General features: G+C 39.5%; 3 pseudogenes; 1 reads left to right on the forward strand and 2 right to left on the reverse strand.

Annotated features, from left to right (window-relative positions):
• Window positions 1–721: 721 nt before the first annotated feature.
• On the reverse strand, window positions 722–2,494 carry LOC143848814 (alkane hydroxylase MAH1 pseudogene; annotated as a pseudogene).
• An 8,099-nt stretch (window positions 2,495–10,593) lies between these two features.
• Window positions 10,594–12,199, reverse strand: LOC143849185 (noroxomaritidine synthase 2 pseudogene; annotated as a pseudogene).
• A 6,076-nt stretch (window positions 12,200–18,275) lies between these two features.
• On the forward strand, window positions 18,276–20,081 carry LOC143848802 (alkane hydroxylase MAH1 pseudogene; annotated as a pseudogene).
• Window positions 20,082–26,257: the final 6,176 nt, after the last annotated feature.

Below are 26,257 nucleotides of genomic sequence, written 5' to 3' on the forward strand. Positions count from 1 at the left end.
GTTCTATTTTTATTTTGTAGATTAAAAGGAAGCTTTGTTTATTAATTATGGATGATTTTGCTATAGCCTGTATGAAATATTTTGAGTGGAATAACCATTCATGCTTGTAAGGTTCTTCCTTGTAGGCATGTGGCTTCTGTTGCACCTTTGGTCAGGGGCGTGACATTAAGATTTAGGGAGGATTTGAAGGGTTTCTTAAGAACAACTAATGATGGGGTTAGAGCCAACAATTTTGTGAACCAAGAAAGCCTACCAATTACTTACCGGATTTATATCAAGGAAGCGAATCCCTTCAACTAAGAGAACAAACAAATGAGAGAGGTAATACCCACGGGCCTCATGTATGGTTGCAAGAGAGTAAAATGGGAAAGTGACGCTAGTGATCCTCAATGTTCAAGTAGTTGCCTTGCAGAGTAGTAGTGGTGAATTAGAACTGAAGTAGTCAACATGTGTAATAGCAGTGAAATAGTATCCTTATAAAGTAGTGGTTAGTAGTATTTGGTTGTCAACTATAGTTTCCTAGTGCATATATAGTATAGTTGTCAAAACAAGGGTTTCAACAAGGGTCTCATTACCAATATAGAGAGAGAAGAGGAAGAGGAAAGTGTGATGAATCTCAAGATTCTACTAGCAAAAACCACCTTTTTTCAAGTTGTTTGGTGGAGTACGAAAGGCAGACAAGGGGGAGATAAGGTAAGCAGCCTCGTAAAAGTTTGAATCAAAACATGCAACCAAACACTGCTAATACATGACATAGAGCTACAAAATTAAGCAAAACTCCTGCTGGACTAGTTATTGTGCAACCAAACAGACCAACACAAAGTCCATTTTCTTGCAACATGAAGGACCATAAAATTACATGGGAAACTCTATTCTTTACCAACTTTCAGCACGCATCAGTGAGAAACTAATCTTTCTCTCACCTTAACCATCAATCCATTCTTCATGGGAAGTACTACTGAAATACTCGGAGAAATATTTTGTCCTTCTATCACTTCCACATGAAAGTTATAGATCACAGAAGCTGCAACTGCCTTCATTTGAATGAAAGCAAGGTCCTTGCCTATGCAATTCCTTGGCCCTGCACTGAAAGCCAAAAACCTTTTCGAATGTTCAAATTTTAACTTCCCTTGCTTTGAAATCCATCTCTCAGGCTTGAATTCTAAGCAATCTTCACCCCATAATCCCTCCATCCTTCCCATTGCATACGGAGAAAAAACGATCTTCATACCTGGCCGAACCTTCACGCCACTTGGAAGAACATCCGGCTGCGAAACACTTCTATGTATTAAGGGAACAGGTGCAAAAAGCCGTAACGCCTCGCATAAGGCTGCATGCATATAAACCAACTGGCCAAGTTCCTCGGCATCAAACATCTTTGGTTTCTCTAGGCACCCATCTCTTTTCTCTAGCAAATTCCCATTCAGTTCATCTAAGATCTTGGTTTCTACAATTGGGTTCTTTGATACTAGCCAGAAGAACCAAGTGAGGGCCGTACTGTTGGTGTCTCTCCCTGCCAGCATAAGATTCAATGCTGCATCTCTAAGAAAGTTTTCGGAATTTGAGTTTCCTATATCATCCACGAAAAATGTTAACAAATCACTCATTTTCTCAACCTCTTCTATAGGCCTTGAAAGTTTGTTCAATTCTTCTTTTCTCATAGAAAGATATTTGGCTATGGAATAATCAATGGTTTCCCAAGCCTCAGCCAATTTCTTCTCACTCCCCATCTTTAACCATCTTAGCAATTTCCACCAACTTCTCGGAGTGACATACCGGTAAAGAATTGCCTTCTCCATATCATCCAATGCCTCAGCAAATTGCACCGGAGGAAAGTTTATAGAAAGAGAGCCCGGATCGATACCGAAAATCAAGATGCACATGCTATCAAACATGAATCTTTGCATCACATCTTGCAAGTCCACATGATCATCTTGTTGCGCTATGTGCTTAAGAACTTTGATAAGCCCCTTCTCAACCTTCTCTCGGTTTACTCTTGACGACCCATGTCCGAAATTTGTCATAACCGATAAGGGAGTGGGCAATTTTCCGTTGAGACCTCCATGGCTCCGCGTCTGTAGTAGTAATTCCTTCTCCCATAATTTCAAAGATCTCCGTGTAATCGGAGCCTTTGGGGAAGTTGGAGAAGTTGAATTTTGTTATATGATTCACGTTAGCAGGATCACAGGTGAGTACTATATCCATGCGAGCGAACCACGGGCCATGGAAGACAAAAGTGTGGACACTTTCTCTGAGAACATCTGTGTACCAATCGTGCAAGCGATGGAGGTTAAGGAGAAGGGAAGGGAGAACTCCAACAATAGGCCAATTCAAAGGAACCTTGGCCTTGTGATTCAACCGGTCCTGAACGAAGAAACAAAGGCGAAGAAAGAAGAAACAAGCAATGGCTAACAAGATTTCTTGTTGGTAGCTCCTCAAGAAGCTTGATGAACCCATAAGCCATGCATAACCCATTCTTGCAGCGGAGAATTGCATGTTCATGACCCTTGTTTGGCCATTACTTATAAGCGCCATTTCATTAATTTAGCAGTCATTTGGTTTTGACCGTCAATGTGATTGCCAATTTTCAATGGGAAAAAGATTAGAAGAATATGACTTTTTTGCACTCCTTTCCCAAAAACAGTTATTTCTACCCGATAATGTATCGCTAGAATGAGAAGCCTTGCCCGAACAGGCCCTAAATCATTGACTTTTGAAGTACTAACACATGGGAGGTCAGGCCCTAAATCATTGACTTTTGCAGTACTAACACATGGGATGCCAGGCCCTAAATCATTGACTTTTGCAGTACTAACACATGGGATGCCCAGGACTAGGGGTGCAAGTTTGGCCCTGTCAACCCTGACCCGCCTTGAGCCCGAACAGGGTCTGGGCTGGATTTTCCAACCCTGAGGGCGGGTCAGGGTTCATTTTTTAGGCACTGACTCAGGGTCGGGTTGGGTTTAGGGTTAATACCTCGGGTCAGCCCGATCCTAAGTTTTCTATTATAGAATTGAGTCATCTGTGCATGTTTCTTTTGATAGTGTTTTCTATTATCTTGGATTGATGTTTCTTTAGATTATTATTATTAATTCTCTATGTTGTCCGTCATGTTGTTGAATTCATATTGTCTTATTTTGTTCCCCTTCTCTATTTATTGATCATTTTGTCCTATAGGATATGTGGTTGCTTTATTTTTGGCACTCTTAACTGGTTTTTGCACTAGAGTCAATCAGTCCAATCAGGACCAATTAGGGCGGGACAAGGCCGCGCTGAGCCCTGTAGGGCGGGCAATGGGTTGAGGTTTTTCAGCCCTGACTCAGGGTCAGGGTGGGTCAGGGCCGAGATAATGGCATCCAGGGTTGGGCTAGCGTTTTGAAAAACCCGACCCGACCCTGTTGCTGCCCTACCTAGGACCCTGTGGGTCACGATGTTCTATAAAATCAATTGTCTTTATTTTGAGTTAGATAATCAGTTTTGGACTCACAATTGGGATGCATCCAAAATATACATGGCCTAGCCAGATTTTGAGTCCAATAATCAGTTTTGGATTCAAAATCAATTCTCAAAATCCAAAACAAATGGGACCTAACGAATTAATTACACATGTCATTAGTAGGTTAACTAATGATGGTCCAACTCACTTCCATTCTTCAATGAAAATTGTGCTCAAAATTTTGTTTTTTACGTCCTAAAGTCAGTTTTGGATTTCATAATGCGCATACATGGAAGTCAATAAATCTAATAAACTTTTATAAAAGCTTCCTTCACGCACATACAGAGAAGTCAACAAATCCAATAAACTTTTATAAAAGCTTCCCTCTCACACACATACAGAGAAGTCCACAAATCTAACTAAGCAATAAAAGAACGCAAGCAATTTTTTAAAATATATTCCTCTCATGCGTAGTTGGGTGGAGTAATCGGACTGTTGGAAGGTCCTTAAAAAATGAAGTTAACAAGTCATAAATCACAGGAAAGGATACAATGAGAAGCAACAATTTTGCTGGGCAAGATTGATCTTCGAACTTATATAACCTTAGAATCATATTGCTGGAGTGAGTTACCCCAAAACGTGTGGGGGTATTTTGGTCCCACTCCCAATTGTAAATTCTATAATTAAAGAAATATTTTAGTCAGTTTTGGAAGATTAGATTAGGTTAATTAATCTAATCAAGATTATAGATACTAAACTGTGCTGTAAATTTCTTATTTCTCTAAACTACAGAAACCCTAAACCTAGAAGAGCGAGCCCTGGAGCCGAATAGAGAAATGTTCAAGGAGAATCGATATTTTTTAATCACAAGATATATTGTTTTCTATCAATATAAAGAAGAATAGATATTTTTAGCGAAGAAAAGTTAGGATTCTATATTTTGATTCTTTTATCTTGTGTGATTCTGAGGAACCTATTGATCTCGTTGGGATCCTCTTATCCTTAGCTTTCCAACGAGACTGCTCTTGCCTGATTCCGTTATGAAACAAGAAAGTTATGGCCTTTTTAGAGTGAAAAAAAAGAAAAATGCCGCGCTTGGACAAAAACCCAAAATTACTAGGCCGATCAATTGAACCAGTGGTCGTTCGACCGAGGTTTAGCTCTCGGGTTTCTTTTAAATTCTCAAAAAAATTTCAATCGGTCGACTGAGCTGGGGACCGGTCGGCTTAGGTCGAGGAAATGTCCGAGGGTGTTTTTGAGCAGATTTTAATGCTATGAATGCATCCTCTTGCTTCTAAATTGAATGTTTAACCCCCTTAAGTATATTTTAGTGATGAAAAACCTTGATAAATAGGAATTAGATTCCTACCTTCAAGGGATCGCATAGAACGGGTGTTCTATGATAGAAGCATAGAAAGAAGGTAAGAGATTATAGGCCTTATTTAGTGTTTTCTTTGTATCAATTGTAATAGGATTTTTGAGATAAGAAAGCTAGTGTCACTGAGATCTTGTTTTTGAAAGTGGTGATATTTTCTTTTGCCTCGGTTAATTCTCGAAAGCATATTACATATTGAATGTCGTTGAATTTCAATGTATTATTTTATGGGTTCTCAGTCGGACTACGAAAGATCTCATCAGTGGGGGTTAATACGCTGGCACATGATCATGTGTTAGTGACCATATACTATACGTTATCACCCCTGTTTAGTAGTATTTGCATGTATGTTATGTTAAACCTTAATTGTAAAAGCTATAAAATTGGTGCTTATGACCTCCTTTTGGGAGAACAGTACCTTTACCTAAATTAAAACACTTACCAACTTTGGCTACATATCGACATTTCGATATGTGTATTAACTTGCTATATATGTATTATATTCAAGAGGAGATTAACAGCCATATCATCCTTGATTATTTCTTATCATGCTGTGCTCAATTTGCATAGGCTTACCGGTCGTCTAGCCCCTTTAGGTTGTCTGGCCCCAATGGACAGAATTTCCAGAAACAAACAGAAGCTGAATTTTAGCCGATCGGACCCCTTAGGTAGACCGGCACTGGCAAAACTGTGTTTTAAACATATAGCTGTTGGGCCTCTCCGGTCTATCAAGGGGCCGTCTGAGAGACTCGTTAGAGCACAATAATGGCTAGTTTTTGGATTGGAGCTTTACAAATACTTCCATATGTTCATTTAATGGATTCTTGATGATCTACCAACCCTCTAATGCCATTATAATCACATTGCAACCATTTTTAGCAAGATTTCTCTCTCCCAAACCATCTTATGCCTTGACTTGAGATTAAATATAAGTGTTTGGATTTAGGGCTTTATCTTGTAATCTTCTTGAGAGAGATTTAAGAGAGCTTTCATTGTGGATTCAAACCCCAAACCAATCTTGTATACGTGAGCTATATTGTAAACGTTGGAAGGGCATCACTCTTAAATCCCTTGGTGAACAATTGTAAGGAGGCTAGGATCCGGCCCTTGTGGAGGATTCAAATAGTGGAACACCTCAAGGAGAACTTGAGAAGAGTGGATGTAGGCCCTTGGGTTTAAGGGACCGAACCACTATAAATATATGGTGTGCATATCTCTCCTTTATATCTTTCCTTTCATTCTCTATTTGTGGTTATTTTGCTTTATTGCTTTTATTATTGTGCTAACCACTTAATCAAGATCAAATAACAAGCAAATTAGACCAAAAGTTGTTAATGAAACCTAAAAGTTTAATTCCCAACCAATTCACCCCCTCTTGGTTGCCCTATACTTCATTTCAGAGGGGGTTCCCCTCCTTTTATAGGCAAAGCCCCCATGTGACATGCTAAACGCCCCTTCGCTTCGTGCTTCGGGATGCAGCACGCCGCGTGGCACCATCCTTATGGCCTCCCAAAATGCACACCATAAGTACCGTTATGCCTCAACAATTACATTGGCGGTTAAGTTTGACTCCTGAGGACGAAGGCGTTTCAACTGCGGAGGATCGCTACAAATTACTGCCATCCTCGAATTCCACAAGTCCCGGATTGGGTCGACCTGATCCTACGTATGATCGGAAAACTGGACCCTCCAATTTCGGCAAATGGCCTATGAATGCCACTCAAAAGCTAGATGGGTGCATGGACAACAAAGCCCGGAAACCTACTTCCACGACCTAGGGGTGTCCCGAGGAAGGAGGGGGGATTATGTTAGGGGTAAAATCTGTCCACCTATGAGCACTCATCACATGGCATCCGCTAACCTTAGAGACTGAACTTACTAATTAAAAATCGAGGACAAAGATATCTCTTCACACCTCGAGTAACAACTCCGTTCAAATAGGAAATCGCCTAAATGGGGAATCCGAGTCATACATGGCAATCTTCCTAAAAGCTCAGATATATTTAGAAACTGAGCTCCATAAGAAAACTCGACGACCACCTAGATAAACATGGAAACCGACTCCATAAGGAAATCAGCCAATCGGAGTCTCCAAGAAAGGCAAGCTTCCTAAGCTGCCTAGTACTCGGACTCTATAAAAAGAACCCCACACTCAAGGTATGTAATCTAAGCTCTCATAATCAGATCGTTAATCGGCTCCTCTGTTGCTCGGTTTTTCTCTTGTTGATCCGATTTCCAACTTGAGGATCGGAAGGTCTTCCCGGACTCCAAACTCCGAGGACCTCTAACGTTATTCTTTGAGCGTAGGACGCGCATGAGCCGGATCTTCAGTTTTTCCTCCGGCCAGATTGGATTTCATCACCCACACACGTAATAAGTATCTTTTGTAGGGATGCTTCTGCTAAAAATTGAATTGGAATCTACCCAGGCCCGATTTTATGGTAAAATCTCAACCTAAGTTTTCAAAAATTGACCCGAGTTGCACCGGATTCTTTTGGTGGCTTGGTAGTTTTCGGATTGATTATCTTTATGTATGTCTCCAATTGTATCCCATATGGGCCCATACAATTACAAAAGAGCTCGAAGGACACCTTAAATAGTACCGGATTGGTGTGTGTGTGTGTGTGTGTTTTTAGGTGGCGTTGGAGTGGGGGGGGTTTGGGGGGGTTAAACTCTCTCTCTCTCTCTCTCTCTCTTCGAATTCTTCAGAACAGACCAAGTCTTCCTTCTTGTTTTATTCCGTATGGTAAAATATTTCCTAGAATAATGAATAGAAGAATGATCCCTTATTGACGGTTCATTCTATCCGAATTGGTGGTTCACTGCACTCTTAATTAAAATAGACCCACTATGTAGAAAGTCACCTTTACGACCAATGGTAGAATGCAATTTTTGAGTTCTGAGACATAATTTATAGGGACCATTACTTGAGTGCTAAGTGTTGTTTATTGTACGTAAGTTGGACCGATCATTAGTGAACCTACTATTAACATAAATGCAATTACTTTGTTGAGTCCTATTTGTTTTGCATTTTCAGAATTAATTTTGAGTTCAAAATTGATTGTTGGACTCAAAATTATGCAGGCCTGTTTATTTTGGATTTTGAGAACAGATTGTGAGTCCAACACTGATATTTGACTCTAACTTAGATGTTAATTTGAGTCCAATAATCAGTTTTAGCCCACAAGAATAATGGTCTTCATTTCACATTCATGCCTTTATTGTACCTAAAAAATTGCTTTTCAGTATCGATTGTGAAAGTGACCCTGCGATCACCCGATCAAAGAATTCAAAGCCAATAAGAATAACTAGGTCTTACCGTCCATTCAGAATGAAACTAGACATTTCAATGGTGGGGTATTGTCAACGGAAACAGATTAGGGTGAACGTTGCCATATATAATAATTACGTACAAGGGTGGCATGATATACAAGGGTGGCATGATATCATCTCTCTTTGAATTCTTCAGAGAAGACAAAGTCTTCCTCACTATAATAACATAAGTATACGATACTATGAGAAGCTCTTATTATTAGAAGCCCCCAAGAAGCTTCAACTACCCTCCCCTACCAGGTAAAATAGCATGATAATCCCCAAGGTTTCAACTTGTGTAGGCTTTTGCCCTGTGAAACAACCAATTACTCCAAAAGCTTAAGCTGTTGGAGACAGCATTATTTAATTTTTTATACTTTAACATTCCCCTTCACGTGTGGCACGTGGCACATGTGGCCCCTCTTTTGGGTTGGCCATTATTACACTTGGATTTTAAATATTAAGGAGTTTTGAACCCAAGGTCACTGCTCAATTCGCATGTGAAACAACCAATATATTACTCCAAAAGCTCAAGCTCATGGAGATGGCGTTATTTAATCTTTTATACTTTAACAAACCCGACCCACATTGACCTGACCCAAAAAAAAAAAAGCCCTGTGCCTTGTTCATAAATCATGCATTGGTTTTCGATTGGGTCAGTTTTCAGTTTTAAAATTTGAAACTTGATACCTGATCCGACTCTTATACGCGTACATTAAATTTCTAAAATATCTCTTGACTAACATGGAAAATTATTAATTTTCAGTATATTGATATATTTATTTCCATTGAGGTGATACGATTTGTGATCTGAAATAGTTTCCTTCTTAAATTTATGTACATGATTTAAATTTAGAGAATTTAAGAGTGAATATTTGCTGATAATAGTCACTAATATCCATGGTTTAAAATTTCGACCGAAATCCGAAATTTCGGATACCGGTGGGGACCGAAACCGAAAATTTCCAAAATTTCATTTTTCGCCCTTTACCAAATTTCGGTAATTTCGGTCCGAAATTTCGGTTTAATGACATTATTTATTAAAAAAAAAGTGTTACAAAATTTCGGTCCTAAATTTCAAAATTTTGGTCCGGAATTTGGAACCAAATTACCAAATTTCGGCGGTTTTTGGTGGGGTCCGAAACGGTTACCGAAAACCGAAATTTTAAACCTTGCTAATATCATAAGCTAAATATTAAAAATCCGACCCGACCCGACCCAAGGGGTGATCTCTTCAAGGTCGGGTTTGTGTCTCAGGTTTTCCAATAAAATGCTCGACCCACCTGAGTCGCAAACGTAACAATAATCACTCTAAATTGAACTTCAATAACCATCTTAGTTACTTTCTTAACCATTCATTTGCAAGGTAGTAAATGGATAGTTCGGATCATCCAGCAGAAGTATGATTCCAAGGTTATGTGATTCCAAAGATTTGGCCCGCCAAACAAAGGGACTAGATCACCCAACCGTCATGTGGGTGGGCCCAGAGCAGCCTTGGCGTCAGGCCCCGAACCAAGCGACAATCCAGGCACGTGATAGCTGCAACCAACCTCACAGATAAGCAAGGCAACAGTAAACAGAAGCCATAAAGCAAAATAATCCATTCTTAAGCAATTAAATTGCCAATCCACAACTAGATATATAGCCACAATCCCAAAGAATAATAATAAGAAGAAGAAGAAGTCCAACGTCGTGTTCACAACCCATCCAAAGGAAGTAAAAGAGAATATGAAGTCTCTAACAATACTAATGCAAAACAATAAATAAATATAATGCAAGTCCAATCGACCAAAGCAACCTTTGAATATGGCCATCCAAATACGGGGTATACCACACAAGCCACTAGATCCCGACCAAAGCATCCCATGTATCGGAATATCTAAATACTCAGATATACCGCACAAGCCACTAGAGCCCGACCAAAGCATCTTGACTATCGAATACATAACCGTAACACAACCCATGTATCACACAGCATGACATGAAATTTATGTCTATAAATATGCAATAGAAATATGCATAACGTGACATGGCATAATAAGTTAGGGTATAACATAGATTACACATTAACAGATTATGAGGAATATACTACTGGCAAGCCGGGTCCTAATTTTGTGAAATTCAGGGGTAAAACCATCAATACGGTTAACAAGTCCTCAAGTACTAAATTGTCATTGAGATATTAACATATCAGTATTGTTAAATCAGTATTGTTGAACTGTATCCAAAACCTCAAGTACTAAATTATCATACGAAAGGCATGCATGCAACATGGGCAGACAAGGGAGAGATAAGGCAAGTAGTCTCCTAATAGTTTGAATCAAAACATGCCAACCAACCACCACTAGTACATCATCGAGCTCCAAAACTAAGCAAAACACCTACTAGACTCTAGTTATTGTGCAACCAAACAGACCAACACTAAGTCCATTTTCTTACAACATGAAGGACCATAAAAGTACATGGGAAACTCTATTCTTTACTTAACAACTTCCAACACACATCAGAGAGAAACTATTCTTTCTCTGACCTTAACCATCAATCCATTCTTCATGGGAAGTACTACTGAAGTCTTCGGAGAAATATTTTGGCCTTCTATCACTTCAACATGAAAGTTATAGATCACAGAAGCTGCAACTGCCTTCATTTGAATGAAAGCAAGGTCCATGCCTATGCAATTCCTTGGTCCTGCACTGAAAGCCAAAAACCTTTGGGAATGTTCAAATTTCAACTTCCCTTGCTTTGAAATCCATCTCTCAGGCTTGAATTCTAAGCAATCTTCGCCCCATAACCCCTCCATCCTTCCCATTGCATACGGAGAAAAAACGATCTTCATCCCTGGCCGAACCTTCACGCCACTTGGAAGAACATCTAGCTTCGAAACACCCCTATGTATTAAGGGAACTGGTGCAAAAAGGCGCAGCGACTCGCACAAGGCTGCATGCAAATAAACCAACTTGGTGAGTTCTTCGGTATCTAACACCCTTGGTTTCTCTAGGCACCCATCTCTTTCTTCTAGCAAATTCCCATACAGTTACTTCTAAGATCTTGGTTTCTACAATTGGGTTCTTGGATATTAGCCAGAAAAACCAAGTGAGGGCAGTACTGTTGGTGTCTCTCCCTGCTAGCATGAGATTCAATGCTGCATCTCTAAGAAAGTTTTCGGAATTAGATTTTCCTATTCCATCTTCCAGTTGACAATCCTTGTAAAATGTTAACAAATCACCCATTTCCTCTTCTTCTATAGGCCTTGAAGCTTTGTTCAATTCTTCTCTTCTCATTGAAAGATATTTGGCTATGGAATAATCAATGGTTTCCCAAGCCTCAGCCAATTTCTTCTCACTCCCCATCTTTAGCCTTCTTAGCAATTTCCACCAACTTCTCGGCGTGACATACCGGGAAAGAATTGCCTTCTCCATATCATCCAAGGCCTCAGCAAATTCCACCGGAGGAAAGTTTATAGAAAGGCAGCCAGGATTGATACCGAAAATCAATATGCACATGCTATCGAACATTAATCTTTGCATCACATCTTGCAAGTCCACACGATTTTCTTCATGCGTGGCTACGTGCTTAAGTACTGTGATAAGCTCCTTCTCCACCTTCTCTCGGTTAGTTTTGATGACCGATCTACGAAATTTATCATAGTTGATAAGAGTGTGAGCAATTTTCCGTTGAGACCTCCATGATTCCAAGTCGGAATTCGTAATTCCATCACCGAAAATATCAAAGATCTCTGAGAAATCGGAGGCTTTGGGGAAGTTGGAGAAGTTGGCTTTCGTGATGTGATTCACGTTAGCCTGATCACAAGTGAGTACTATATCCATGTGAGCGAACCATGGGCCATGGAATATGTAAGTATGACCACTTTCTCTTAGAATATCTGTGTACCAATCGTGCAAGCGATGGAGGTTAATAAGAAGGGAAGGGAGAACTCCAACAACAGGCCAATTCAAAGGACCCTTATCCTTTCTATTGAACAGGCGAAGAACGAAGAAACAGGCAATGGCTAACATGATTTCTTGTGGGTAGCTCCTCAAGAAGCTCAATGAACCCATAAGCCATGCATAACCCATTGTTGCAGGGGAGATTTGCATGCTTATGATGCCTGTTTGGCTATTATTTATAAGCCCCCGTTCATTAATTGTGCATCTATTTGGTTTTGACCGTCAATGTGATTATCAATTTTCAATGGGAATAAGCTAATTAAAAAGAGAGTGACTTTTGCACTCCTTGATTGAATGACCCTAGGACCTTGACCCATCAAGCCATTTTAAGGGTTCTGCCAAGATAAGCAACGCCATTGACTTTTGTAGTACTTGGAACACATTAGATGCCCGGGACCATGTGAGTCGCCTCACCATTAGTCTATTACCTACAAAATCAATGGTCTTGATTTTGAGTCAGATAATCAGTTTGGAGTCACAATTGGGCTCATCCAAAATAACATAGCCTAGGTAGGATTTCGAGTCCAATAATCAGTTTTGGACTCAAAATCCAAACAAATGGAACCAACGAATTAATTACACTTGTCATTTGTAGGTTCACTAATGATGGCCCAACTTACATAAACATGAACAACACTTGTACACTTGATCGAGGACATAATATGGGCGTAAAATAAATTTTGCCTCAATTCTTCACTCAAAATTGCGCTTAAATTTTGTTTTTTTTTTAATTATTATTATTTAAAGTTTCCCTCTCTTGTACGTAGAGAGATGTCAGTGAAGTAGCGCAATAAATTTGTTTAAAAGCTTCACGTACGGAGAGAAGTAAACAGATTAATTTAAGCAATAAAAGCACACAACTAATCTTTTAAGTGCTTCCCTCTTATCATGTGTAGTTGCGAGGAGTAATCTGACTGCATGTGTAGTTGCGTGGTGTAATCTGACTGTTGGAAGAAGGTCTTTAAAAGCTGAAGTTAACAAGTAATAAATCTTGTCGGGAAAGGATAAAGTGAGAAGCTACAATATTGGAAGCCTTGTCGATCGAGGCACACCCACATGACATCTAGATGATCTAGTCACTTTCTTTTGTGTGCCAGATCTTTTGAACTCACATAATTTCCTGCCCGCTCCCTACTCGAAGGCGCAACAGACCCCGCGTGCTTGCCAAGTAGAATCTCGCGAGCCCGCAAGGCATTCTTCTTAAATATTCATACACTTGGGCAGTAATCAAAGCAACGTAAACTCTCCATAACTAAATTAATAAACAACTATCAAGATCATATCATTTTACAAATCCAGCTTACAGTCCAAACCACCACAATTCATCCACCTTGTTCGAAACAAGTATTTACTCATGTCTTAACTAAAAGTCCCAAAAACTAACTAAAAGCTCTCGAGTGCTAGACTAGTCAGGTGTTCTCATTGATCCCACGCAAAATCAATATTCATGAAGAGCTCAAAAACAAGCAATCAATATAGCAACTCCTTAGTTAGTCTAAGCATTCCAAGAACAACATCGAAACCATACAATTAAACAAGCATGGTAAGGAATTGACTGAGCATAAAGTACAGGGGAATGATATCAGCACTGCAATGTTATAATAACATGAACGAAGTAGGTTGTCATTTAGTATTTAAAGAGCTTGAAAGAGCTTTTTGAGAAATGTAATATCTTTCTGACGGCCCTTTAAATACTAAACGATAAGATGCTTTCGCACATCTTATTAAAAAGGTGGAGTGTTGATATCATTTCCCAAAGTATAATGTCAGAAATTTCTCCATTGCATCAAAACTGATAAAACCTGTAATACATGGCCCCATGTTAAGAAGTTTCTTTCCTAGATGGGTGTCTTTATCAAATATCGGACCTCTACCTTGTATGGTTGGGCTTTCGCAACTTGTTTGAGTCCCATTACACTCTCTAGTACGACCTCTCCCAACTAAAAAAAGTGAGAGGGAACAAATTATTCATTGCAAGTTCCTACTTTGACTCCAAACAATTCCACTCTAATTGGACCCTGCATGTGGATACGTAACACTGTGTACCTAATATCGTTTATTTTATGGATTTTTTGTGATATTTGTCATGTGTCGTGCGTGTTAAACCCCCAACGCCCAAGCAACCAACGTACTAAAAGCTTTTGACTTATTATGTAGTGTAATACGTTAAAGTAGGGCAATGAGAGACCACTTGACCTAGATGATCACAGGCAACTGAGGGGACATTTGAAGTAAACCCATATAATTCTCCACCTTTGCTATAACTTAATTTATTGAGGAATGATAGTTGCAAGGGCCCTCTTTATGCAAGGGCTATAGAAGGGCCCTTGAATAGATCCACGTCGTTAAGTTTAACCGAATTCAGTTTCTCAACCGACTTTTAAAATGCCATGGATCTGTTCAAGTGCCCTTCTCCGGCCCTTGCATAAAGAGGGCCCTTGCATCTATCATTCCTCTTATTTACTTTATGAATTCTTTCCAGAGTTATTCTAAACTGAAGGGCGCCCTTGCAGAAGAAATGAGGTGAAAAGGCGCACCCATTGGCTACATGGGACGGTTGTGCATTTATATGGTTGAAAGTCAAAGTGTATTAAATTCATAACTGCCCTTGCAGCCAATAGGGGCGCCCGTTCACCTCATTTCTGCTAGAGCGCCCCTCAGTGAATTCAAAATATTGTCTAAAGATATTATCCAGGAACTAAAAGTTTTTGTGTTTGGTTATGCTTAGAATTAGGTGCAATGCAGCATGCCTGCCATGACTGAAGATTAACAGATTAATTAATCGGCTTGCACTTTGTTTTCAATAACATGAACATTTTTTTTAATAACTTTTCCTTTTTATTCATGAAAAACGTAACTCTGCTAACTGGAAAAAAAAATGTCTATGGAAATTTTCTTTGTTAATTTTTCTGCAAAAATTCATATCCTACATCGAAACAAGTCGTAAATTTTCATTATAGGTTATTTGATAGATATTTTATGATATTGTCACGATCTCGTCCTTGTTGAACCCCTCAGCCGCATTCAACTTGTGTATTAAAAGCTTTAGACTAATTAAGTAGGGTAATACATTGATGTTGGTCAATGAAAGGGCAATTGAGGTTCACGGTCAAGTGCATATGAGCGATTATTTGGATTTAGTGTAAACATTTTCTTAGGCTTTGTTTCTTATAAAATGGGCGTAAAACAAATTTTATGCCCATTTTTAAGTGGAAAATGAGCGTAAAATTTGTTTTACGCCTATTTTACGTCGAAAGAAACAGATCCTTAACAAGCAAAAAGTCAACGGCCTTTGGCTACCATTTTTAGGCTAATGATATTGGACTCAAACTTATGTTTAATTTTGAGTCTAATAATCAGTTATGTACTCACAATCGGTTGTCAAAATCCAAAACAATCAGGGCCTTAGTGTTTTACAAAGTTATGTTTTATGTGTTAGAAGTATATATGCGGCATTCAAGCATTCCTTTTAAAGTTGTCATTCAAGATTGACAGATTAATAGTTCGATGTACACTTTGTTTCTAAGTTTATACAAAAATATTTCTTAAAGTACGTTCTCCCTATTATTCAAAAAATACATCCTTCTTGTCCATCTAATTTTTTCTCGATTTAACTTTTCTTTTTCTTTTTCTTTTTCCTTATATATATATATATATATATATGATCGAAACAACCCATAAGTATACATCTGTAAGTGACCGGATGTCATCGAGGATTGGGTTCTTTAGAGAGACAAACACCCGACCATGGTTGGGACTATTACTTTTGGTTTAGGAAACATTCGTCCAATAGAGGCAAAATGTGTATGCAAATTGTGTGTATATATATATATATATATATATATATATATATATATATATATATATATATATATATATATATATATATATATTTGACTTCGAATTGCTAGCCTTTGTGAGAGGTAAAACCAACTACAATTCAAGTAGGTAACCTACCCTTTCTTAAACAGCAAGACAATTAGGGGTGTTCATATAAGTTATAGGCCATCAATGAAATCACCTAATTTAGTTGTGAAGTTGGATAGGTGTGTTGTTATGAATTTTAGCACGGGAAAATACATGGGAAGGTGTGAAACTGCTATACCAAAATGAAGGACTTTCATGTTTGTCCCACTTGGAACGTATATAACTTAGATTTGATTTCCTTTTCCCGTCCGCATCAGATGTCAATGTGCTAGTAATGCAGCTAATGTAAACCCGAAAAAGACCAACAATACTCAATAAGGATGAATCATATTGCTATTTTTCCCTGTAAAAAAATGTCATATTCAGTTCAACAAAGAGTCGGGTGCACGATGTAAATATAAAGGGAAGTGGTGTAGTAAAGGGTATAGTGAGTGAACTCTACTTGTATTGGTACTTCATCAAAAAGTAGGAGCAACCCTTTCAAATTAATGGGACCTTCATAAGGCATTCTAGATGAACTCTCCTTTCAGCTGCAGAGTTCTTGTAACATCAGAAGACAAAGTGTTAGTAATGAAGGTAATGTAAAGCCTGCAATAAGTAGTATAAAGTGAACTGAGGAAGATCGAAGGTATAGTAAGTCGGTGAACTCTACTTATTTCTGTGAGTAGTAGGAATGAGTGAAGTATACGTAACGATGGAACTATATTGGTGGAGTGAGCCCCCCAGCGCCCCCCCCCCCGCCCCCCCCTCTTATCATGATGGATTGAACACTAGACTTCATGTGTAGGTCTTTATTAATTTATATCATTTCCCTCAAATGGATTGTCAGGCCATTTGAGGATCTGGGAAGTTCCAAATCAATTAAAGGTAGGTTGGTTCTATACGATGCAAGCATGCCTCATTATATTACGATGTGGTGACTCACCAACAACTTGGCATGTATGAAAAGTGAAAACTGTAAAATAATGCTCACCTTTAATGCATCTTGAGTTTTTTTCAAGCTCGTTTGAGTTGACACGACTCAACACAGTTTCAAATGGAGTCCATTTTTTAGTTTTTGTATTATGGATCATGAATCTATGTGAAACAACCAATTACTCCAAAAGCTTAATGTCATGCCCCTACCACACTGCGTAAATATTGTCCGGTTCCTAGTCTTCCCACCCTCCCCGATTATGTTTTCCAGTGGCACTAACCATGCCTGAACCACTTTGCAGGGAGATTCTAAAACGCATCTACACAGGGAGAAGGAGAGTTCACATATATAGCCCAAGAACTTTATCTCTCTTTTCAATGTGGGATCTTACAATCCACACCTCTTCGGGCCCAGTCCTCGCTGGCACACCATATTGCGGGAGGTATGGTTCTGATATCATTTTGTCATGCCCCGACCCCACTGTGTAAATATTGTCTGGTTCCGGGTCTTCCCACGCTCTCAAGTTTTGTTTTCCAGCAGCACTAATCGTACCCAATTCACTCCGCGGGCTTGCCTCTGGGAGATGCTGAAAAATGTGTCTACACTGGGAGAAGGAGAGTTTACATATATAGCCCAATAACTTTCTCTCCCTTTTCAATGTTGGATCGTATACTTAAACTCTTAGGGGTCGCTTGGCTACGCGGATTTTAGAATCTTGAATTTCCTCAAAATTGTTGATGGGAGACGAGAGAAGAAAGTGACCAGCCCTCTTTTTTTATTTCTCGCCCTTATTTCCGACAGCAAGAAAGCAGGCGATCGTCCCAAGTTTCCAGGTTTTAGAAATCTCAGGCTGCGGGAGAGATTTCTAAAATCTGGATTTCTTACTTAAAATCCAAGAAACATTCTCAGGACAGCATACAACAGCTTGTTCATGAACCCTCTTCTTTTACACTATTTTCAAACTAAAACATGAATTCTAAAATCCGTGTATCCAAACGGCCCCTTAGAGTTGGTGTTATTTACTCATTTATACTTCAACGCTTCCCCTCATATGTGGCCCCTCTTTTTTGGGTTGGCTTACACGTGGATTTTTACTATCAAGAAGTTGTTGGGTTTTGAACCGAGGACCCGAGGTGAGGCAATAGCTCAGATACCATGTGAAACAGCCTATTACTCGAAAAGCTTAAGGTCTTAGAATTGCTGTAATTTAATCATTGATACTTCATCAAGGTAATTCCATGCCAAAATGGTATCACATGGCAGCACCATCACGGGCCCACAGCAACTGATAAAAGTCCCAATGTAGGTGCCGCTCACCTAACTCTCAACTTTGCTCCGTTCCTAAGAGAAATGCATTGGCCAGCTATAAAGTATCTTCATGCAAGCCTTACAAAGGTGAAGATTCAAGCAGAGCAATAATGGCTTGGACATGGTTTCTGGGTTCATCAAGCTTCTTGTTGAGCTACCCTGAAATCTTGTTAGCCATTGCTTCTTTCTTCTTCATTGGAAGTTTGGGTCGCAAAGATAATGCTACCAAAGTGAACTGGCCTATCTTTGGAGCTCTTCCTCTTTTATATTTGAACCTCCATCGCGTGTTTGATTGGGGGACTGAAATTCTCAGAGAGCGTGGAGGAACATTTGTGATCAAAGGACCAGGGTTCACTCACCTTGAGCTGGTAATCACTTGTGATCCAGCTAATGTGACCCATATCTTATCTACCAACATCTTGAATTTCCCAAAGGGACCGGATTTTGTCGAATTGTTCGACATTTTCGGGGAATCCTTATTCAGTGTTGATTATGATAAATGGAAAATTCACAGGAAAATGGCGATCTCCCGTGTAACTCAAAGAAGATTCCGGCGATTCGTAGCCAAGAACAGCCGCGAAATTGTGGAGAAGGGGCTTATCCCAATTCTTGAGCACATAACCCAACATGACAAAGTTATGGACTTGCAAGATGTGATGCAGAGATTCACTTTCGATAGCACTTGCGTCTTGGTTTTTGGTATAAATCCGGGCTGCCTTTCGCCGGGTTTTCCTGAAGTCGAATTTGCAACTGCCATTGATGAAGCCGAGGAAGCGATATTCTACCGACATATTTTGCCGGCGAGCTGGTGGAAGTTGCAGAGGTGGTTAAGGATAGGGAGAGAGAAGAGATATGATGAAGCTTGGAAGACAATGGATCGCTTTGTGGCCCAATATATTGCAACTAGAAGAGAAGAACTAAGGGAGAAAGGAGAAGAGGAAGAAGAAGAAGAAGAAGAAGAAATTGTTGATTTATTAACATCTTACATGGATGACAAATTTCAAGATGAAACCATTGTTCCTAAATCAGATAAGTTTCTTAGGGACACAATGTTGGCCTATTTGTTTGCAGGAAGAGACACAACCAGTTCAGCTCTTACTTGGTTCTTTTGGATAATCTCAAAGAATCCAAAGGCTGAAACCAAAATCATAGAGGAACTCAAGACAATTTTGCCAAGAAAGGAAGGTTTCATAAAGACAAGGGTGTTTGACACTGAAGATCTCACTAAGTTGGTTTATTTACATGCTTCTTTATGTGAATCTTTGCGTCTTTTTCCCCCCACCGCTCTTGGGGTGAGGGGAGTTTTGCAGCCAGACGTTCTTCCGAGCGGCGTAAAGGTTCGGCCCGGGACAAAGATAGTGTTCACTGCGTACGCCATGGCGAGGATGGAGAGTGTATGGGGGAAAGATTGCTTAGAATTCAAACCAGAAAGATGGATATCTCAAGAAGGGACATTGAAAAGTGAACCTTCTTTTAAGTTCTTGGCATTCAATGCAGGGCCAAGGAGTTGTTTGGGTAAGGAAGTGACTTTCACTCAAATGAAAGCTGTGGCTGCAGCCATGCTCTACAACTTTCATATTCAAGTTGTTGAAGGCCACCCTGTTTATCCTAAAGCATCTGTTCTACTTCAAATGAAGCATGGTTTGATGGTGAAAATGAGAGTAAGATCTCATATAGTATAGTTATGGTAATAGAACCAGTTGTGGTCATGTGTGTTGTGTAGTGTATGCATGTGTTAGTGTGTCACTATACAACGTCTTCAGTGTATTCTCATTAAATTTCGACATATTGTTTACTGTTATTATGAATTCTGGGATACTATAGCAATGTTTAAAAAAATCTAATGGGAAATTATTTAGAAGTAACAGTTACAAAGTGTGGATTTGAAAATAATTTGGCCAGACAATTCAAATTGAAATTGATGAAGTGCAGGCTATAATGGATGCTTCTAAACAACGTCGAAAGACCAAGAGACTGGCCGGAATATTTTCAATAGGGACTTGCTAGCGTCCATCGCAAATGGTATTTCGCGGCTGCTCTCGCATGTTAGATACTTTTTGTCCAACGACCGGATCAAAGTAAATTTTCTTGGGCGCTCATAAATTCGCCCCTTTCAAAACCTCATTGGTGAAGCTCACAACCGGTATTTACCGAATTACCCACAAACTCAAACTCTCTCTCTCTCTCTCTCTCTCTCTCTCTCTCTCTCTCTCTCTCTCCAGGAGTTTTATATGCTGCAAACAGTGGGGCTCACTTCAAAGGATGATCCAAACCGTTCATTTGTTGGACCACGACGTATATAGGTTGTACCCCGCATATCATCTCCACATGAAGATCCTAACCCTCCATTTTGTGCAAGGGCTGTACAGTATATAGAAACCTCGAAAGTGTTCATTTGTTGGGCCACAACGTAAATAGGATGTCCCCTGCAGATCATCTCCACATAATGATCCTAACCCTCCCTTTTGTACAACAACTATACATTATAGAAACGTCGATAGATCGGAAGGTTAGCATCATCCTATGGAGATGATATGTGGTGTGCGGACTATCAGCATTGTGGCCTCACAAATGAACGGCTTGGATCATCATCTGAAGTGGGTCTCAGTGTACCTTCCAAAAAATATTGGACTTCATGCTCGGGCACCATATAAAAGTTACGCCAATTAAATCGCACGATTAAAAATCTAGGTCTTTTAGATCTCTGAACTTATTGTAGTTTTAAAAAATACAGGGCTAGGGATACGTGGGTCCCACCCATATTACGTCTTTGCTTAGATGGCCTATTATTTTTTAAAAACAAAGGAGCCCACCTTGTTCGAAAATCCAAACCATTCAATTGGTGGCCCCAAATCTAAATAGACTGTGCCCCAAAAATGATTTCGATCCATAGGATGATCCTAACACTCTAATATGTAGACAGATTACACCAAATAGAACTCTCTAGTGAATGGAAGGTTAGGATCATCCTATATGGAGAAGATTTTTGGAGCCCAACAACTGAATGGTTTATATTATTGAGGAAGGTGGCCCCATAGTATTTAAAAAGTACGTGCAACGGCATATAGACACCATATGGAAAATATTCATTGTGGTCCACTTCGTTCAAAGATCCGAAGTTTTCATTTGTTGGGCCATGACGTAAACAGGCTTTTCCCCTAAAATAATCTCCAGGTCGTAACTCTCTGATCCAAACCGTTCACTTGTTAGGCCCCAACATAATAAAACCATCACTTGTTAGGCTCCACATGGAGATGGTTTTATCACGTTGGCGCCTAACAAATGAACAGTTTGGATCTTTGAACAAGATGGGTCCGTGTGATTTTATTAAAAAGTAGAGATAAATTGTTAAAAGATCTAAACCGTTGTTGTTTAAGACTTAGGGTTTGAGAGAGAGAGAGAGAGAGAGAGAGAGAGAGAGTGTGTGTGTGTGTGTTTTGTGGGGTAATTAGGTAAATACCAGTTGGTATAGACTATTGACTCTAAACACTTATTTTTATATGCACCTCATGGAATTCGTATAATATTCTTGATCTATTGCTCTTTTTTATGCATTTTGGAAAAGTAAAATGATTTTGAAGTTTGAAACTTTGAATGTTATGTTACATACTTGATCCATCTGACACTTGTTCACTCTCTCTGGGTGTTAGCTCATTCCACATATGTTGTTTTTTCAGAGAGCGAGAAATAGATACAGACGCAGAAAGGGGAATGGGGCGAGCGAGGATTTAGTTAGCTTTAACATTCTTAGATTCATTTACTTTCTTTTAGTATTTAGTAGAGACAGATTAGTGATTTGGTATTTCATTATTGATTGAACCTCATGAGAGGTGAATTAATTTGGATATTAATTGTGGAACCTTTTATGGTTAAATGGAATTAGAATTTTAGTTGCTCTGCATACATGCTATGTTGGACAGGTGCTATCATAAGTGGCCTTGCATGATCGTGTAGGTGAGCCACGGGTATGCGCGGGTTTAGGGCGTGACATGGGTAGTGAACCCTAAGCAGGCTGCATGGTTGTAGTAAATGGTTTACGCACTGAACAAGATGACTAAATCCTAGAATAACCCATGGACAAGGAATAATAGGGTAACCCATGAGATTATATTTGGGTATAATGTGCTATAGCGTAACCCGTGAGATCAATAGGGATACCCAACAAGGAATCCACTGCCTCGACAAGAGGAAAGTCATTTACAGTTTCGATCACAACTCGGACCTTTAAAAATACCCAATTAGGTGATTTGGTAAATTGTTTATCAAAGAATTTTTCCAAAATTGTATATTTGTATTTCAAATATAATTTGTAAACCCATTTGTTGGTCCAGACTGGCTAATTGGAAGGTATACCTCGTGGGGGCCCAGGGGGTAGTAAGTGCCCACCTCCCATAGAGGCCAGTCCAGTAAATGAGGATTAGAAGAAGGATATACACATGGAGATGTGATTAGGGGCATTTTGGTAATCTGACATTCGTCTTCAAGGCAATGCCCTAGTGTGGGCCCCTTGCTTAAGTGTGATCATGGTTGGACTACAAAGCATGGTCATAGTAGGGCTCGTCGAGTCCAACATAATGGGTTGTTAGATTCTTGTGATGATCCCACTCATAACTCGCTTAACCAGTAAGAATTATTAGAGAAATCGGGTCCCGAATTTATAGAGTGCATGGACATATAAATTTGATTATATGTGTAAATGTGGAAGATATATGCACGAGCAATAGTGTATGCACGCAAATGCATATACCGCAATAGCGTTGTATGTGAGATTAACTAATTATCTAATTAATTAGTTTTGGATAATGAGAGAGTTGGGATTCTATTGGCTAAAAATAAAGAGAGAAAGAGAGTAATATGTAGCGAATAAAGGAGAGAATTTTGAGGACAGAAAGTTGAGTTGGTTTTTGTTAAAGTATAAAAGATAAACAACGTCTTTCTCCAACTGCTTAAGCTTTTGGGGAAGTTGGTTAGTTAAAATGGGATCAGAGCCAAAGCTCTCGAGTTCAAACCTCTCGGATAGCAAAAATCCACATGCGATGGTCAGCCCAAAGTTGGGACCACATGTGCCACGTGTTTGCCAAGTGGGCTACACGTGCGGGGGAGTGTTAAAGTATAAAAGATAAATAACGCCTTTCTCCAACAGCTTAAGGTTTTGGAGAAGTTGGTTAGTTAACAGTTTTTATTTCCAACTCCAAATCGTGAAAGGGAGTCGCTACTTCTTCTTGGCCATTGGATTTCCACTTTCAATCTATGGTAGTTTGGGTTGGGCCAGAAGGGAGCAAAACTTGGCTGCAAAATGTTTTGAAGAAACTTCCTGCATATTTCAACGTGATAAGGATACTTTTGTCCTCCTAAAAATTGCAACAATTTGTTTTTTTTTTTACATCTAAAAAAGTTGCCATGTGCACTCTTTATGCAGGCAACTTCCACTTTGGGGGTTTTCTTTAGAGTGACTGGAAACCAAGTGGGGGCAGATCAAGCAGGCATATCGTTCGGCAGTCTCTTCCGGCCCTCTCATCTAGGGTTTACCCTAAAAGAAATTAGGACTTAACATTAGTATTTATAGGAAGTTCCTAACTTAACATAATTAACAAAAATGGCCCTCTCCAAATTTCAAATGACCATTACGGTTTGGGGTATTTAAGATACAAGATTTTATATGGTGGCCGACCGTCAAAGTAACAAGGGCTAGGTGGCAAACCTAGCCCTTGTAATTCTCACGGTCAGGCATCATATAAAAAGATACAAAGCACGCCAAGCATAACATTAAGATTACATAAGGATTCATACACGAATGATGGTTGTAGTAACCATTCATAGATATATTACGTAAAATAACATAGCAAGCTCCCTTATTTATGACTGAATTTAACCACAGGTATAGGTAACCGGAGTTGTCTTCCCCATTAATACAATTGTTCATGCCCTAGGACATCTTTGTCTCACCTTCACCACCAACCCATGCTTCATTTGAAGCAGTACAGAGGCGCTAGGGTGTTAGTTGAATTAGATCAAGCAAGAGGTTGCTTGAAGCATTACACCCAAGGTATCTAATTTGGAATACCAAGTTTGTTGCCTCCAGCCCCTATAAATAGAGATACACTAGGGTTAGTGACTAGTTAATGGACTCTAGCCCATGTAGGCCCACTACACCGGTCCATCATCTTATTGGGCTTATATTAGAACATACATCAGTTATATTATATACCCAACATAGGGCACACAATGTGGCCATCTACCACTTGAATATCAAAGTTGTAGAGCAAGGCAGCAGCAACAATCTTCATTTGAGTGAATGATACATCCTAACCCAAGCAACTCCTTGCCCCTGCATGAAATGCCAGAAACTTGTAGGATGGTTCAGACCTCAACTTCCCATCTTTGGAAATCCATCTCTCTGGCATGAATTTTGAGCAATCTTTTCCCCACACACTCTCCATCCTTGCCATGGCATACGACGAATACATGTGGACCCCGATCCGAGATAGGCAGCGAGGGAACGGGTCCCAAACACCATCCGGATCATCCACGTGTGAAGGAGAGCTCTACCAAGGAACTCTCAAAACGGATGCCACCCTCATAGCATAGCACGAGTGGCGATATAAAAGAAAGAGATATGTCTCGATCCGGAACCGAGGTTCGAAACCGAGACATACCTGAAATAAACTCAGAGTCGCCATCCATGGATATGCCATGGAACCCTAAAATCAAATCCTCTGTGCAATGGATAACCAGAAATATATATGGGTTCGTGCCTGGTTACGAATGGGGAAGGTCTGAGAGCACCCCCAATTCGTCCGAGTGCAAGCACTTGGTCTCTTATGCCATTTATTATTAACTCCAAAGAAGTTTGGATAAAAATCATCTGAAATGGGAACAATAATCAAGAATCGTCTACCTAAGCATGCATTTCCTGAGGATAAAGATAATAAACACATAAAATAAAATGAAAAATGTGCCACCTAAGCACAGCTAGGTTATGAGTGACAAACCTAAAGGGTGTCTAAGTTCTGATGTTTTCAACCTTTTGGCCAAAGACCGGAGGGAATATACACAACAACACCCTAGGGACGAACCCTAGGATTAACAGGGGAAACTATGCTCTAATAATACTATTATAAGAGCAAATGAGTCAAAGACTCTCTAATGACAGTAACTGAAGAATAAATGAGTCAAAGACTCTCTAATAAAAGCAACTAAAGGATAAACGAGTCAAAGACTCTCTAATAGGAGCAACTGATAACACTGAAATGAGATAACGAAGTCAAAGACTCTCTAATAACACTACAAATGAAACAGATGAGTCAAAGACTCTCTAAAAAAACGGAAACACGAGTCAAAGACTCCAATGACACCAACTAAAAGATAAATGAGTCAAAGATTCTCTAAAGGAAAAGAACCACGAGTCAAAGACTCCACTAACACCAATTAAAGGATAAATGAGTCAAAGACTCTCTAAAAGAGACGAAAACACGAGTCAAAGACTCTACTGACAACAACTAAAGACAGATGAGTCAAAAGACTCTCTAAAAAAGATGGAAATACGAGTCAAAAACTCCACTGACAATGACTAAAGACAAATGAGTCAAAGACTCTCTAAAAGAGATAGAAACACGAGTCAAAGACTCCACAAACACCGACATAGGATAAATGAGTCAAAGACTCTCTAAAAGAAAAGGAACACGAGTCAAAGACTCCAATAACACCAACTAAAAGATAAATGAGTCAAAGACTCTCTAGAAAACCACCGAAAAGGCAAATGAGTCAAAGACTCTCTAAAAGACCACCTAAAAGGTGAATGAGTCAAAGACTCTCTAATAACACCATCTAAATGATGAATGAGTCAAAGACTCTCTAATCAAGGCTGACTCCTATGCGAATGGACTATCGACTAAGGAGAAGCTTACAAGCAAAAGGAATAAGAGACCTTGTGCATATTTGGCAAAGGTAAAAACATCCAGCCGGGCCGGACAGCTACCTAGCCCTCAGGGTGCAACAAATGTGCAACCCAATACCCATAAGGGTAGGGGTATGAA

This window comes from Tasmannia lanceolata, unplaced genomic scaffold (genome assembly GCF_043159265.1).
Source record: "Tasmannia lanceolata isolate RefF3 unplaced genomic scaffold, GAP_Taslan_0.1 ptg000016l, whole genome shotgun sequence".
NCBI lineage: Eukaryota > Viridiplantae > Streptophyta > Magnoliopsida > Canellales > Winteraceae > Tasmannia > Tasmannia lanceolata.